This window comes from Pan troglodytes, chromosome 1 (genome assembly GCF_028858775.2).
Source record: "Pan troglodytes isolate AG18354 chromosome 1, NHGRI_mPanTro3-v2.0_pri, whole genome shotgun sequence".
In the NCBI taxonomy this organism is placed as follows: Eukaryota; Metazoa; Chordata; class Mammalia; order Primates; family Hominidae; genus Pan; species Pan troglodytes.
The window spans coordinates 140,332,501-140,349,313 of NC_072398.2; the positions used below are offsets into that span (position 1 = coordinate 140,332,501).

The 16,813-nt window shown below is 39.8% G+C and overlaps 1 protein-coding gene across 1 annotated transcript in view; it reads left to right on the forward strand.

The window, feature by feature from the left end:
- LOC739121 (uncharacterized) overlaps nucleotides 1-16,813 on the forward strand; it is a 68,442-nt gene that overhangs the window by 12,751 nt on the left and 38,878 nt on the right. The window lies entirely within an intron of this gene.

The following is a 16,813-nucleotide window of genomic DNA, read 5'->3' on the forward strand; positions in this document are numbered from 1 at the left end:
ATTGTCCCCCTGGTGTGTGGTTTTGGTCTGTCTCATTACTTCTTGCATCTTGCTACATGTTCTGCCTTTGCTCAGAGCCACTGGGTGCTAAGGAATTTGGTCTGCTGCTCCTCTGGGAAAGTTTGGTAAGCTGGTACAAGGAGGTGATGAACAAGGCTAAATGAAAATCATACATAAACTTCCCAATATTTGTGAACATGTTCTTTAACATACCATACATAGTTTCTATGTATATGTAACATAGCAAAACAAACTTGCTAAGGTATAATTAATTGGTATGCATGCCTTCATAAATATTCACCATCAGAAGAAACCTAGAATGAAAGGTTGTGAAAGAACCCAGGAATGAGAAAGACTTTATTGACTAAAGGCCATGTCTATGTAGGGGCAACAATGAAGCTGTGGGTGAGCAAATGAAGCTTCATCAGGAGTTTAGTATCCTTATGTAGCATTACCTAAGAATGCTACCATAGTAAATTTCTGAAGTACTTTACCTGTTACAAAGAACGTTTGTAATCTCCTTTTCTTATTTGATCTTGCCCTGGCTTTAGTCAGGAACACCTGCTCAGTTAGAAATGTATTCGGTGGGTATGTACGCAGTTGGAGAATGTGCCCCAACACACGCCGCCTTTGGCCTGTATGTTGGAGTCCTAGAGAGGCAGACAATGTTGATGAGCTTGGTACCAGCATGGTGCGCCATTCATCTGGACACAATTTCTGATAAAGAGGGTCACAACTGGGAGAAACCTCAGATTCTACTTGCTTCTCTTCTCCACGTTATTAGACTTTTTTTCCCCTCTTGAATTTTATAAGCCCACTCCTTTTAAAACAATTAATTAATAACGAGCGCTGGGATTTGATGTAGAATTGCGTATTTGTAACTGCAATGGCACTGGTTTTCAACTACCCTGTAACAAGGAAGCAATTCTAACCAGCAAAAGAGGCAGACGTGTTTCTGTGCAACATCACAGGCGTGTGAAATTGTTCAGATATTGAGATATCAGGAGTGATATAAATTGGAAATTTAACCAAAAATATTTTCCATCAGTGAACAAAGCCTATTTTAAAGTGCCTCTTGCATTTTTCAGATCTTTCTCTTTCTTTTTCCCAAAGTCACATTGTAGTTTCTGATAAAGGAACACACTGGGAAAACTAAGCACATATTTAATCAATGAAATTTAAGGTGTAAAAATTCTGCATTTCTGACAAATTTAATGTTCACTCTTTTCTTGATTTAAATAGAGCATTCTAAAAATATTACGCCTATAGGGGATAAATTTTTATATGCATGTTATTTTTCTTTACAAAGTGTGGGCTAGTAAAGAGTGAAAAAGACCTTGGCTATTGTACTTATTTCTTGAAAGAAATAATAGCATCTTAATGATTGGATTCAAATCTCTACTTATCACACAACTTCCATACAGTTCAAAGAGAGGACTTGGATTGAATGAAAACAGAGGGCTGGGGCTTCCTACATTCCCCTGTGTTTGTGTTCATACAGAATATTTATGCAATATTCTGACTTGGCCATAATCTATAATTCCTGCCTATTATTCTCAGTTGCAACTATAAATTCTAGATTAATGGTTATAATTTTGGTAAGGCATACATGAAAAGTTATATGTTCCTGCTTGAAAGGAGGATCATTAAATATTCATTATTACCACTCAAATTAGTTGTCATGCTCTGTGTAATAGTTACCCGTTATCATTTCACTAGTTTGGATTCAGCAGTAAGTGAACAGCAATATATAGCTCATAGCGCCAGAGGACTTTTTTTGTCGGGGAACAGGGAGAGAAATGATTTTAAAACCCATTTGACATATTTATGTTGACAAATTATTTAAAGGAATTACTGTGTTGTAATAAACATGTTTGTATGTTGGAATAGGATTGTGGCTAAATTTGCTTCTAGCTGTTTAATTACTCTTATTATGATTGTGAAAAACAGTGCTTCTTCAAGTAGTTCCAAGGAAAAAAAATAGAAAATGGAAAAGTTGAGCTATTTCAGTCTTTTGCAGGTATCTAACCTTGCCATGAAAAAGCACTTTTCATTTTTGTAAGTAGGTATTGAAATCTTGCTTTTTCAGCGAAGCTAGATTGTATAATTTATTAGTTTTCTCCGTCTGGTAACACATCCTTAAGAAAAAAAATTGCCAAAAGTAAAGCATGAGATGGATTTTAAAATAAATGTTGTGGATGAACACATATAGAGATCGTGCTTTGCCAATCCATTTTGGGAAGATATGAGTAAAAATAAATCCAGAGATATTTTAATGTAAAAACATTTTGCTTTTGTCTTCCACATACGTTGGTATGCCAGTTCAGTTATGTGAAGATATTAGGGCAGCCACATTTTTTTTGGATCACAGGTATGAATCATTCCATACTCCTCAGTAATTTTAAATTGGTTCTTTTCCCATGGAAAATAACCATAAATTTGATTCTGATCTCATCTTTAGAGCTTTCTGTTTTAAAGAGTCAAATTGCAGCTGATGAACACATTTTGCATTTTTTCACATTGCATCTGGACTCTTCATAACGATGGTTTATTTTATCTTTTCTGCACAGAGGAGAGGAAAAATATATAGGTCCATGAATCAATCTAGATAATGGGGAAGGCTGACTGTAATAAATAATACAGTAACAACCCTAAACTAATGAGCTGTTGCTAAGGTACATTTCATAGGCTCATCCTGTATATAAAAAGTCACTAATAACCCCTTGGTGTAATCAGATGATAAAGCTTTGCCATAAGGCAACACCTGTGCAATTAGAACTGCAGATTCTTTTGCACGTTTCATTAATTTCAGGATTTTGTAAAGGCACAATGACTACACTAATAATCTAGTCTACTTGACTCCATGTCTACTGGAAACAAAGTGTCTAATTAGATAAAGGTAATTAATTAGAGATAAATGGAGCTAATCAGGCTCAGTTAACACTAATTCTCTGAATTAAGACATTTTGGGACACCTACTATCCCGCTGACTTTGATATTTTGCATTAAGAATAGGTTTAGAGGAGTCAGAAAATACTAGCATTTGAGGATTGAGCAGTCTTTTGATGACATATTTAGGTATCTGAAGCTAAAGAAGAGTTTTTTTTTTCATATTGTACTATTTCACCACCTTTCGATAGCAGCTTAAAGAATTCACTTTGTAGTTATTCCAATCTATGCTAGTCTCCGTATAAATTTTAATAACCTTTGCTATCATTTTTATTATCTGTCTGGCCCACCAATGGAAGAAAATCACAGGTTGTTCTATCTCTTAAATAAAGACTTAACTTGTTACATTAAGGAAATGTCAAGACTCATCAGCCTATATCCTAAAATTCTGATCCTTTAAAGAGAACAAACACCTAAAATTCTGATCCTTTAATTCCGATTCTTTAAAGAGAACAAACCTCTGCTTTGCAGTGTTGGAAATTCAATGATGTGGCGAAAAGAGCATGGGCTTTGAAGTCAAAAGACCTGAATTCAAATTCCTGTTCTATTTCTTACTAAATGAGTGATCTTAGAAAGTAGCTTAACCTCTCTAAATAAAATAGAAATAATATTGATTCACATAATACTAATATTAACTTTACGGGGTTGTCATGAATATTGAGTGAGGTAACTATATTTAAAGATTGGTTATTATTACCTGTTAGGCTGGGATTGAACACATAACCCAGTACCATATCTCAACTGACTATAAGATTAGGTGTTAAAAACATTACATTTTCATCTCAACCTCATGATAATCTGTGAGCTGCATTTAAATGTGTAGAAAGGGACAAATTAAGAATGTTCTCCCAATTAGTCCATCAGAAAAAAACAAATCCCCCAATTTTTTAGTTGAAGAATGTGAATTTATCTGCCTTGGTTCTCTACATTGAAATAGTTATCCCTCTTGGCAAGTTGTTCCCAGTCCTCAAGACAACAGAATTGAACTGTGGGATATAGCTTAATATAAAGTGGACATTTGAGTCTTCTAAAGTGTCTCTGAGATATGCCCCTTGCTCTCTCTGGTCTCTGTTCTAACTTACCTGGACTACTCCTAGATTGCTCTAATAGTGTCCTAACTAGTACCCCTGCTTTCATTTCTTTTTCCTGTAATTCATTGTCACCAAATTAATCTTCGTAGGACACTTTCCTCATTCTCTTACTCATCAAGATCATAAGCAGTTTGATTTCTTGTTAAATTAAGATCCTATCACGCAAGCAGCCATATCTGGTTCCATATTATTTATACAGCTTGATCTCCTGCTGCCCTCCCTGCCAAGGTAGACTTTACTATTCTTCACCACACTCATCTTTCTTTTATGCTCTTGTCCAAGCCTGGAAACCTCTCTCTTCTTTCAAGACTAATTTCAAATCCTGCCTTTTCCCTGATGCCTTCCTTGGCAACTCTGGCCTACCAAGAGCATTCTCATTCCCACATTCCCACAGCAGCTCTCAATGGCATCATACCTATTAGCCGTGGCTCCAGCAGTGATTGGGTCAGTGATCCTGCTTCCCTTGTCTTTCCAACACTGATGAGATGTCTGAGGCCAGGAACCAAATTCTCCTTGTGTGTTTGGCCTTGCTCACCATCCTCTTCCCTCAAACTCCAACTTTCACAGGGTGTGGCCCTCCGAGGGACAGAACAAAACACCTGTGTAATTTATTTGTGAGCTGTGGCCTGGCCGGGTCCTTGGGAAGTGAGATCTACATGATGTTGTAGTAACCCTGGGGCTTTTTGCTGACTTTGGGCTGGGTTGAGCCTTTGTGTTTAGAGATAAGATAACCTTGAGAGACCAGCTGTATGTCCCTGAGGCTTTGTGTCTGGCTTGTGTGGTATCTGCCTTTTATAACATGCAATGAGGGGATGCCAGGAAGTGACCATTAGTATTTCATGACAATCAGAATGTCTAGCAAGCAATCATACTACTTCTCCAGCAAACATTTCAGAAAGAGCTGGGCAAGTGAGGGCTGATTAACATTCATTAGAGACTGTGATGTTAATTTTATGTGTCAATTTGACTGGAACATGGGGTACCCAGATTAAACATTATTTCTGGGTGTCTTTGAGGGTGTTTCTGGATGAGATTAGCATTTGAATTGGTGGACAGAGTAAAGCAGATTGCCCTTTCCAGTGTAGATGGGCATTAGTCAAGCCACTGACGACTTGAATAGAACAAAAAGGCCAAGGAAGAGGGAATTCACTCTCTCTGCCTGACTACTTGAGCTGAGCTATTAGCCTTCTCCTGCTGTTGACTGTGACTTACACCATCAGACCTCTGATTCTCAGAACTACACCACCAGCTTTCCTGGGTCTCCAGCTTGCAGACAGCAGATTGTGGAAGTTAGCCTCCATAATTGTGTGAGCCAATTCTTTCATATATATATGTGTGTGTGTGTGTGTGTATACACGTATATACATACACACATATGTATGTATATACATGTATACGTATGTATATATACACACACGTATGTATATATACACACATTGTATGTATACACGTGTATATGTATGTATACACACGTGTATATGTATACACACACGTGTATATGTATACACACACGTGTATATGTATGTATACACGTGTATATATGTATACACACGTGTATATGCATGTATGCACATGTGTATATGCATGTATACACACGTGTATATGTATGTATGCACACACGTGTATATGTATGTATACACACACATACGTGTGTATATGTATGTATACACACATATACGTGTGTATATGTGTATATATACATATACATATATGTGTATGTGTATCCTATTTGTTCTATTTCTCTGGAGAACCCTGAATAATAGAGACCTTTAATGCAGCTTCTTAGTGAATGCTCAGGGCAGGCGGTTTTCCATGGAGATTCTATGCCATAAAAATCATGTGGATTAGAAACTCATGTAGATTAGATGTCTAAGTTGACTAATTGTAGTTGTTGCAAAAATGTCCACAATATATGTTCCCTTTCTTTTATCTATGCCCTTTGATAGTACCCTTCCAACACTGACTCTGAGTTTGACCTTGTAATTTGCTTTAGCCAATGAGACAGAAGCAAATACATCACAGGCAGAGACTTAAAGAACACTTGACTATCAGTACTTGCTCTCTGGCTGCTCCTGAAACCCTGAGCTACCCTGTGAATGATACCCTGAGCTAGCCTGCTGGATTATGACAGACATGTGGCCTAGTATCTCCCTTTGTCCAGCCAACAGTCAGCCAACCCCAAAAGTAGAGCTACCTAGCTGACCAGCAGCGGATCACAGAAGCACCTGTGAGTCCAGATGAGAGCAGCAGAAGAAGGACATATAGAAGTGAACTAAATAGATAGTTATTTAATTAGACCTTAAGTTTTTGGGTCATTTGATATGCAGCAATAGATAACTGATACACTGGTGTAGGCTCTTTCAGTGCTTAAACTTAATGGAAATTCAGAGAACATTAAATATTTGGTCTCCAGTCTTGGAAGATATTTAAGCAGGAGCATCATGGTAGCTTCAAGAGAATGGAAAAACGAAGAAGCCTTCTCAGTCTTTTTTTTTTTTTTTTGCCTTCTCAGTCTTGAGAAATAAAAAAATGGGTTCAGTTTTCATCCTTTTGGGTTGGTACATGTCAAGGTTGGAGTCAAGACCCCTAGAGAAGTGTTAGGCTGGAATTGGAGATCTGTATGGAAGGGACAGCTGAAGTTGTGGGATAGGACCAGAATGCAGAGAAATTAAAAAGGACAGGATTGTACTGTGGGAACTCAGACTGAGAACTGCAAGGAGTGAGTGGTTAGCAAAGCTGATTGCTAGAAACGGTGAGCATGACAATAATAATGACTAATAATTTAAGTGCAATTTATAGTTTATGAAATTTACTTACATACATCTCATTTCAATTCAGTGGGATAGAGAGGGTCAAGATCATTATTATGCCCATTTTGTAGAAGACAAAACAGGCACAGAGCCATTACATGCTTTACAAATATCACTTATTTGGTGACATGGCAAATCCCAGATGTCTTAAAATCCATGCTATTTTCACCTACTAGAGACCACTAGTACTGTAGTTAAATCTGTCAATAGTAAAGTCATCAACAACCTTTAAGGAAGTGGTTTCAGGAGAGCTGGGGGTGGGGCACATGGTAGCTGAGTGGGAGCCATATCTCATGGGGAGAATATACGAGGATATGGGAGGTGAGGAACAGAACTCCGTTGAATGGCAGGAGAATGACTTGATAGAACTTGAGGGCTGACAGGTTTGAAAGGAGGGTAGGGGTGACAAACAAGGTTGTAGATGGAATGGAAGGACTCAGTGGAGAGGGAGAAGAGGAAGATAAAAGCAAGAGAGAAAATTAAAAAAAAATAGGGAAAATAAAAAGAATAACAGTAAATAAAAGAAAAAAAATGAAATGAGAGAAATGTTTTTAAAAAGCGGTTCCTGAAGGAGAAGATGCCACTATCTAGAGAACACGTGAAAAAAGGACTTAGACTCAGGAGGGGCTGAGACACTGGTAGGAAAGATATGACAGTGAGAGATTTTGAGGTGGAGAAGAAGGAAGGTGAGTCAGTTCACACCTGAATCTTCAAATCCTGAGATCATTTTCACTCCAAGAAGAACAGTTTGCCTTCTTAGGAAGCACCTGACATGGATCTGCCTTTATAATGAGACAACTGAAAGATTTCTGGAATTGCCTTTGTAAAGCATGTTGTCCTTCCTGGGCAGAAATATTTAATTCTGTGATGGAAGGAAATTTCTTGGGATAAGGATCCTGCATGACTACTACGTGTGTGTGTGTGTGTGTTTACGAGAAAGGACTTCTGGGACCTGGGAGACTGGGCTCATGGTGTAAGGGCACTAAAATACGCTAGTTATTCACTGCTCTGCCTTGAATCCAGCGTTGGCCTAAGAGGTGGAGCAGATGCCCTTTCACATGGAGGAGATCCTAATTAAAGAGCACCTTCCTACCCAGATCCTGGAAATTTGCCATCAGGACTTCCTTTCAATGACTCAAGGCTTCTAATTACTGCTTCAAGACAGATGTTTCTGGGAGGAATAACCTACTAACCCTTAGGGTTCGTTAGACTTTTCCTGAGAGCAAGCATTGTTACATGATGAGGATGAGGACAGAAATCTCCCAAGCCCGCTACACTCCTCACATTCTACTGTAAGAGGTTCTGTGGATGTTCCTAAATCTCTCACCTTAATCCTCATCACCATCCTAATCACTCACCTGCTGTCTCAAGGTGCCTCTGCAAGGTGCCTAGTACATCATCAGTGCTCAAAAATACATGGATCAATGAATGGCTTCCCAACTGGTCTCTGCTGCTAAGTTGGGCCCCCTGCAACCCATTCATCAGCATGCTGGCATCCTAGTGATCTTTCTAAAGCCCAGGTTTGGTCTATATAGAGTCCTTCCTGACTCTTTGTTACTTAGAGGATTGAATTCAAATCACTTAGCTTGGAATACAAGGTCTTTCATGTATGCTCCTTCATGTTGGACTATACGAGGTCCAACTCCTACAGAGTTTCCCCTTCCCAATCTGGCAGCCCACACAAAACCCCGTGTGTGCAGGTACATATTGGCACACCCCCTCTAGACTCACTACAGCCATATTGAACTTCTAGATCCATAAACACCTGAGATGTTTTAAACTGTACCTTGCCTGAGTTATTTCTTCCTAGAACACTACCTACTTCATCCTGTGTCCTCCTGGTAAACATCTGGATTGATCCTTTCACAGTCAATTTAAATGACTCCTCCTCAATGAAGCCTTCCATGAGCTCCTTCATCAAGGTACCAATCTCCCCTATGTGCCTTCCTTGTATCTATCTGTGCTGTTATAGCAGCTGGCACAAATGAATGGCATTTATTTGTGAACATGACTAGATGATAATGTCCCTAGAATGCAGGACCATTTAAACATTTCTTTTTTTTTTTTCAGTCAGAGCCTCCCTCTGTCGCCCAGGCTGGAGTGCAGTGGCATGATCTCGGCTCACTGCAACCTCCGCCTCCCAGATTCAAGTGATTCTCCCATCTCAGCCTCCCAAGTAGCTGGGATTACAGGTGCCTATCATCATGCCCAGCTATTTTTTATGTTTTTGTATTTTTTTTAGTAGAGTCAGGGTTTCACCATGTTGGCCAGGCTGGTCTCGAACTCCTGGCCTCAAGTGATCCACCTGCCTTGGCCTCCCAAAGTGCTAGGATTACAGGCCTGGCCATGTATTATGTTCTTAATAAATGTTTAATTGAGAGTTTAGGCAGTAACTTCTTAAGGACAAATTTCCTTCCTTTTCTCTTTTCCCAAGAATTGTTCTGGATATAGCATTAGCTCAGTTACTTTCTTTGTAAAGAAAGAACATAATTACAACTATGAATCTTTTTTTTAGATTGTTTAGTTAAGCATCTGGCCCCAGAGTGAAACCCTATAAAGGGCCATCCACTTCTGGTCTGCCCCTGGGAACACCCTAAGCCTCGTGTCCAGTGCCTGAGAAGATGCAGCGGGTACCTGCATTCTCCCTCACCAGGGACTTTGGGGCAGGAGGCAGCCTCTTTTGCTGTCATGAACATGCTCTGATATTTATTTGCATCTGGTTTTTCAGAGGCAGGCAAATGAGGCCCACTGGAAGGATGCACGATGACTGTAAGGATCCTGCCCATGACATCATTTCTGCTTCCCCTTGTCTTGTAGGCTTCTGTTGGCTATTTGCCAGAGATGTTTCCGGGTAGACTGCCTTGTGATCTAAGTTCAGCCTATTATCTGCTCTGCAATCTAGTGAGTTTGTAGACACAACTATTTTCTAAAGTTGCCCAGCAAAGTGCTCCCAGAATGGAATCTCTGTCTTTGAAGAGGGCGATAAGTTTTCCATTCTCCTCTAGGATCCCTGAGAAGCCAGTAGGCTGGCTTCCATGTGACCTACATGCTCTAGTGCCTCTTTAGGAAGGAGTCCTCACTCTCCACTTTATTCACAGAGACAGAGAATCAGCTTTTCAAGTGGGAAGTTGAGGCAAAATAAATTGCACTAGGGTAGATAAATGTCAGCAGCCATTGCCTTCAGCGTTGGAAGATCACATTCTGAATTCTTCTCTCCCGGAAGCTTAATCCTTCTTATATCTGGGAGTGAAGTTACCAAAGGGAGCAGATTCCTAGTTACCTAATCAAACCATGTGCCGAGAGCCAAAGTCACTGCTTCCTGGATGATTTCTGCAGAACCCAGTTCTTTCATCCTGGTCTAGCACAGACTTGTGCTTCAGTGAGTCACAAATGCCCTTCCCATTGATGTGGGTTGACATTATCAAGGGCCAAATTTTAAAGGCCAGACAATGTCTGGATTGAAACCTGCTGAGGCAACTGAGTCAAGGCTTCAAATACGGTATTAGGACACAAACAACATTTTAGTTTTGGTTTCACAATTATTTTTGGTCATGTACTGTCAATTATTATAGAAGATTTGTGACTCAGTGATATCCTCTTATTAAGTGAATGCACCTATTCCACTATTGGTTATTTAATAAGCCACAGACATCTGGCAGAAACAAGGGTTTATTTGAAATACTTCTTCACAGGAAAAACACACTCTCTAGCACACCGAAAGAGTTTGCATAAGTATTCTTAGGGGCCAGCCTAAGCAACGGAAAGCATTGTTCTGAGAGAAATTTAACTGCATTGCAGTTCCCAGATATTTAATACTTTAAAGAGGAAGTTCTAAAATTTAACAGTTGATTTTATTATTACTCTTTGGATGTAATTAACTAGGGATGCACTTTAAACTGCTTTATTCTGGCTATTGAAATGGATTTTATGGTTTACACTGGGGAAAAAAAATTCTGTCAGACCATGGGCCTCTCCCTTGGTGCACATTATTAGAGTCTTTTTAGAGACAAGCAAGCAATTTTGCTGTCACTGGTCTTGTTCAAATAGAGTATGTTTATCTATGCAATACTCTTGGGAAAGGGTGTCAAAAAAGGATCACCAGTTAGCAGCTGACATAGCTCCTGCATACACGCCGAAAAAGCTCCTCAAATAGCAAATGAACACATATATTTCATTTTTTATGTGGCTGATAAAATGTTATATCATTAAGTCAAAAGAACATATTTGTCCCATCTAAGTTGACTTTCGAACCAGCTCTCACTTCTAATACAAATGAGGGCCTTGCAGCTCAACAGAGGATGCTCTGCGGAAACCAAACAGCCGTTCAGGACTTGAGGGAAAGCAGGTCTTTAAACATTGAGCACCGGTTCTTTAATGGGCTGTCGGCATATCCCCAATCGGTTCTCAGGTATTTAAATACCAGTGGGCTACAGAGAAACCAAGCCTTCCTGGATGTTTAGTTTAACTTGTGTATTGTTTTATTTCAAAAACCGAATTTTCATCTAATTACTCTGTTAAATCAAAGCGTCCATTCACTTATGTATTCAATAAATAAATATTGAACAACAAATAACAAATATATAGCAGGCACCATTCTGGGCTCTTGCAAAAGGGTAGACAAAACAAACAAGGCGCCTACCCTTAAGGAAGTTACAATTTGGTCAGGATGTTAAACAAACAAGCATGCAGTAAACCTAATCACAAATCAGAAATGCTATGAAGAAAGAGGTTGTGTACTGGAGTCAGACAGAACTAAGGCCTCAGCTTTTTCTTTTCTTTTTTTGAGACAGAGTTTCGCTCTTGTTGCCCAGGCTGGAGTGCAATGGTGCGATCTCAGCTCACTGCAACCTCCATCTCCCAGGTTCAAGCGATTCTCCTGCCTCAGCCTCCAGAGCTGGGATTACATGCTTGCACCACCAAGCCCAGCTAATTTTGTATTTTTAGTAGAGATGAGGTTTCACCATGTTGGCCAGGCTGGTCTCGAACTCCTGACCTCAGGTGATCCACCCGCCTTGGCCTCCCAAAATGCTGGGATTACAGGTGTGAACCGCCGCGCCCGGCCAGCTTTTTCACCATATAATGTAAATGATGACACCTACTTTAGAGTTTGAGAATTGAATAAAACTAGAGACTGCAGATAAGTTTCTTAATGCAGTGCTCAATTTGAGGTGAGATATAATTGAATGCATGGGGAGGATAAATGGCATATTTGTTATGACTTTAAAGTTTGGTAAAGTACCCCAGGACAGAAGCTCAGTCTTCACATTTTGAGGTGCTGTTACAGAGACCAGGAGCTAATCATTCTTGCCATTTATTTACAAGAGTAAGCATGACGGTTTACCAATTAGTTTCTCCTAAAGTACAAAGTATTAATTTGGCACGATTAATTATTTTCTTGTTCTTAAAATGACAACTTGTTTTATTCATATTCAAGAATAATATTGATAAATTTAAAGTATATTAAAACAACAAACTAAAACCCAAGCTTTCTCCTTCCAGATGTATAGATGTATGTATGGAATCATGATGTGCATACAGTCATCCCTCGGTATCTACAGGGGATTATTTAGAGCACTGCCCTTGGACACCAAAATCCATGGATGCTCAAGTTCCTCATACAAAATAGCATAGTATTTGTACATCACCTACACACATCCTCCCATATATACTTTAAATCATCTCTAGATTACTTATAATACCTAATACAATGTAAATGCCATATAAATAGTTGTTACACTATATTTTAATTTGTATTATATTTTATTGTTGTATTATTACTTTTTATTTTTTCTTCTCAAATATTTTCCATCTGCAGTTGGTTGAACCTGAGGACGTGGAACCCTTGGATATAAAGGGCTGACTATATTCATCTGGTGTTTTGCTTACAAATTATTTCAGTTCCTTCGAATGGCATAGTTGTTTGGGGGGCCTTTTCAAGGAATCTTTCACAGTGGAAACTCACTCTTTCACTCCAGCCTCAGTTTAGATTCTTTTATAAAGCAGTTGATTCTTACGGTTCTTTTTCACCACCTGAGACCTGGAGAGATCCCTGACTTGGGATACCCTACTCCCTAGATGTGATGGTTACTTTTATGTGTCAACTAGGCTGGGCTAAGAGATACCCAGACAGCTAATAAAATGTTATTTCTGCATGTATCTGTATATTAATCCGTTTTCATGCTGCTGATAAAGGCATACCCAAGACTGGGTAATTACTAAAGAAAAAGAGGTTTAATGAACTCACAGTTCCATATGGCTGGGGAAGCCTCACAATCATGGCAGAAAGTGAAAGTCACATCTTACAGGGTGGCAGACAAGAGAGAATGAAAACCAAGTGAAAGGGGTTTCCCCTTATAAAACCATCAGATCTCATGAGACTTATTCATTACCATGAGAACAGTATGGGGGAAACCACCCCCGTGATTCAATTATCTCCCACTGGGTCCCTCCCACAACACGCGGGAATTATGGGAGCTCCAATTCAAGATGAGATTTGGGTGGGGACACAGCCAAACCATATCAGTCTGTAAGGGTGTTTCTAGAAAAGCATAGCATTTGAATTAGTAGACTGAGTTAAGAAGGTCAGCTTCACCAGTGTGGGTGGGCATCAGCCAATCTGCTGAGGGCCCAAGTAGAGCAAAAAGGCAGAGGAAGGACAAATTCCATCTCGCTGAGCTGGAACATCCAGCCGTCTTCTCCCGTTCTCAGATATTGGTGCTCCTGGCTTTTTGGCTTTCAGACTCAGAGCAGGCCTTCACCATAGGCTCCCCTGGTTCTTGGGCCTTTGGACTTGGACTTCAGGCTTCAGATGGAATGACTGAATAATTACATCCCCAGCTTTTCTTTTTCTCCAGCTTTCAGAGAGTGGATCATGGAGACTTCTCAGCCTCCATAATCACATGAGCTGACTCCCACAATCTCTCTCTCTCTCTGTATATATATATATATTATATATATATAAAACATATATATATGTACATGCTCTAGTGCCTATATATATGTGTGTATGTGTGTGTGGTGTATGTGTGGTGTGTGTGTGTGTGTGTTTCCTTTTGGCTCTGTTTCTCTGGAGACTGCTAACTAAGACACTAGAGATTTGTTCACCATTTACTATGTGCCCCAATTATATTTAATTTAATCATCAAATAGCCCTGTGAGGTGGGTATTATCGTTTGCATTTTTTAAAGATGAAGAAGACACAGAAGCTCAAGGAGGTTAAGCAGCTTGCCCAGGGTTAAAAAGTTAAAAAGTCACTTAGACAGAATTTGTGCTTATCTCAATTACGTTAACCATTAATTGGGTGCCTGCTATGTTTCAGACCTGTGCTGGGCTAGGTGGTGATGATATACCATTGAAGGAGACAGATGTGGAGGAAGCAGATGGTTAAATAAGTAATTAGAAGTGTGATGCTGTTGTGAGAGGGAGACACAGAGGGGAGTAGAAGCATGTGACAAGGGGACCTATTGTTGGAGGCTTCTGTGCAGAACACCACCGAGATCCAAGGGGTGAGGTGGGCAAAAGGGTCTTGGAAAGATGTGGTCATAGGCTGGGGGAGAGGGTGGCCTAGGTGAATGGACAGCATGTACAAAAGACCTAAGGCACAAAAGAACATGGTGTGTCTTCACCAAAAGAACTGCGAAAAGGTAATTGTATGTGGAGTTTCAAGACCAAGAGGGACTCACACATCCTCACATCCTGGATACGATGAGGGAGAGGATGAAGGAGAAGGAAAAGGACCAAGTCATATTGGGCCTGGAAGGCTCTGTTAGAGTTTGGACTTTATCCTAATCCCAACAAGAAGTCATTAGAGGACTTTAAGCTGGGAAGCAATTTAATCATATTTAAATATTTTTAAAGATTATGCTGACTACTTGAATAGAATGGAGTGGGAAGGGGTACACCTGAGGAAGCAAGAGGACTAATTATGAGTCTATTGCAATAGTTCAAGTAGAAAATAATGGTAGTTTGGACCAGGGTGGTGGTGGAGGAGATGGAAGTGAACACATTCTAGAAATATTTAGTAGGTAGACCTATGGATGGAGTCATATGGAATGCTTTCAATTGTAAGTAGTAGAAACTGATTTAAAAGTACTGACTTACTGGCTTATATAACTGCAATATGTAGAGATGAGGCTGGATTCAGGCAAAGCTCAGTAAACTCTCGAGGGGACTGCTTTCTGTTTGGCTCTCTATTTTACCTTTTGCCATATGTGTTTTATCTTAAAGGGACTTCCCCCATGCCCCATGCTCCCAAGGTAGCTGCCAGTGGCTCCAAGGCTACATGCTTCTTTCTTTTCACCCTATTTGAAAGAAAGCATCTTTGTTCCAGCATTCTCAGCAAAAGTCTCAAGTCTCACTCTAATTGGACCAATTTAAATCTCATGCACATTTCTGAGCAAATTATTGAAGCTAGAAAGATGGAATTCTCTGATTGACTTAGCTCAAGTCATGAGCTCTCCTTCTAGAGCTGTGGGGTCAGCTTTTCTAGAGCTATGGGGTCAGCTTTTTTTTTTTCCCCAGATGGAAATGGAGATGGTTGAGAAGGCAGAAGGGAGGAGTGCAAGCTGGAAATGAGTAAGGGTCTTTTCTCTTAATGGGTTGAATGCCAGTCAGAGTTTAGGGAAAAGAAGGTCAAGGATGACCCTCTTCTAGTGGTATCTCTCATTGAGGAGGGGAGCAAGAGAACCAGGTTTGTGAAGGAAGATAATGAGTTCAGTTGTGTTTGCAGGGCTGGAGAAACATCCATGGGGAGATGTCAACCAGGCAGTTGCATGGGTTAGCTGAAAGCTCAGAATGGAGGTCCTGGCTGAAGAGAGATTTGTGTGTTGTTGACTTACCTGATCCCAAAACTTGTGCTCTTAATTTGAGGCATATTTTACATTATTCTTAAGGACTGACCAGCAAAAAGATGAGACTGCCTTCATGGTGGTGGGGATTTGGCATTGTTGTGCGGAAGATTCCAAGGTAGTAGCTCCAAATGGATTGCAGTCTGGTCAATTGCCACAGCAAGTCTTAGTGGCTGAGGGACATTTAATCACACAATGGTTATATATCTCACTTATATATTCTTTTAATGCTCACAATTATTAGTTTCCCCATTTTATAGATAAGAAAACTGAGTCATAAAAAGGTTACACCTGAGGTCATGGAGCTTGAAGAGTAGCATTGGGATTTGAACCAAGAAAGTCTGACTCTGGAGTCCATAGTCTTAATTTCTATACATACTGTTCTGCTCAGGAGGGAAATGGCTAAGATGGGCATCAGTCAATCAGGTGTTTTTAAACACAAAGCCAAATGGTTGCTCTCGTCTATTCGTAGTTCCTGCTGGGATGCTGGTCTCTGGGTTCTGAATTACCTTTGAGGGGCACAGCCCTAGAGGCGAGCATTCCTGTTTACAGTGATCTTCTAGGCCCCAGCATGACAAACAGGGGAAGAACCCTTCATAGTCCAAGGTATGAAACCACTGAGCAAACCAGATGATACATGTAACCACGAATGGGGTTTGTGATTGAGGATTCTGGGCCTCTGGAACCTTCTCTTGCCCCATTCTTGCTAATTCTTCATCCTTTCTAAACCATTTTTGACAGCATGACAGAACCGGGGAACGTAAAATGAGGTATATGGCCCTTTGACTTTTTCCTTAAGCAAAACAGAAATGATAGCTCTGTCCTGTCATTTTGTATTATCTGTGGCTCTTTGTTACCATTAGTATGGATAATTAAGAGCTGAGGATAAACTCTCCTTTTTGTAAAATTACTTTTTTTATCCACTGACTTATAATGTAACATTTTCCCCTTTGAATGAATGATATAAACAAGCAGGAGGAAAAAAATAACACTCATAGTAAGCAATCCTGTGAACTCCCTACATTATTTAGTGAGAAGATTTTTTTTTCCCCTGAATCAGATGTTGATCATAATGGTCAAAATAATCCTTGGTACTTTCTCTAAGCTTGCTCATTAT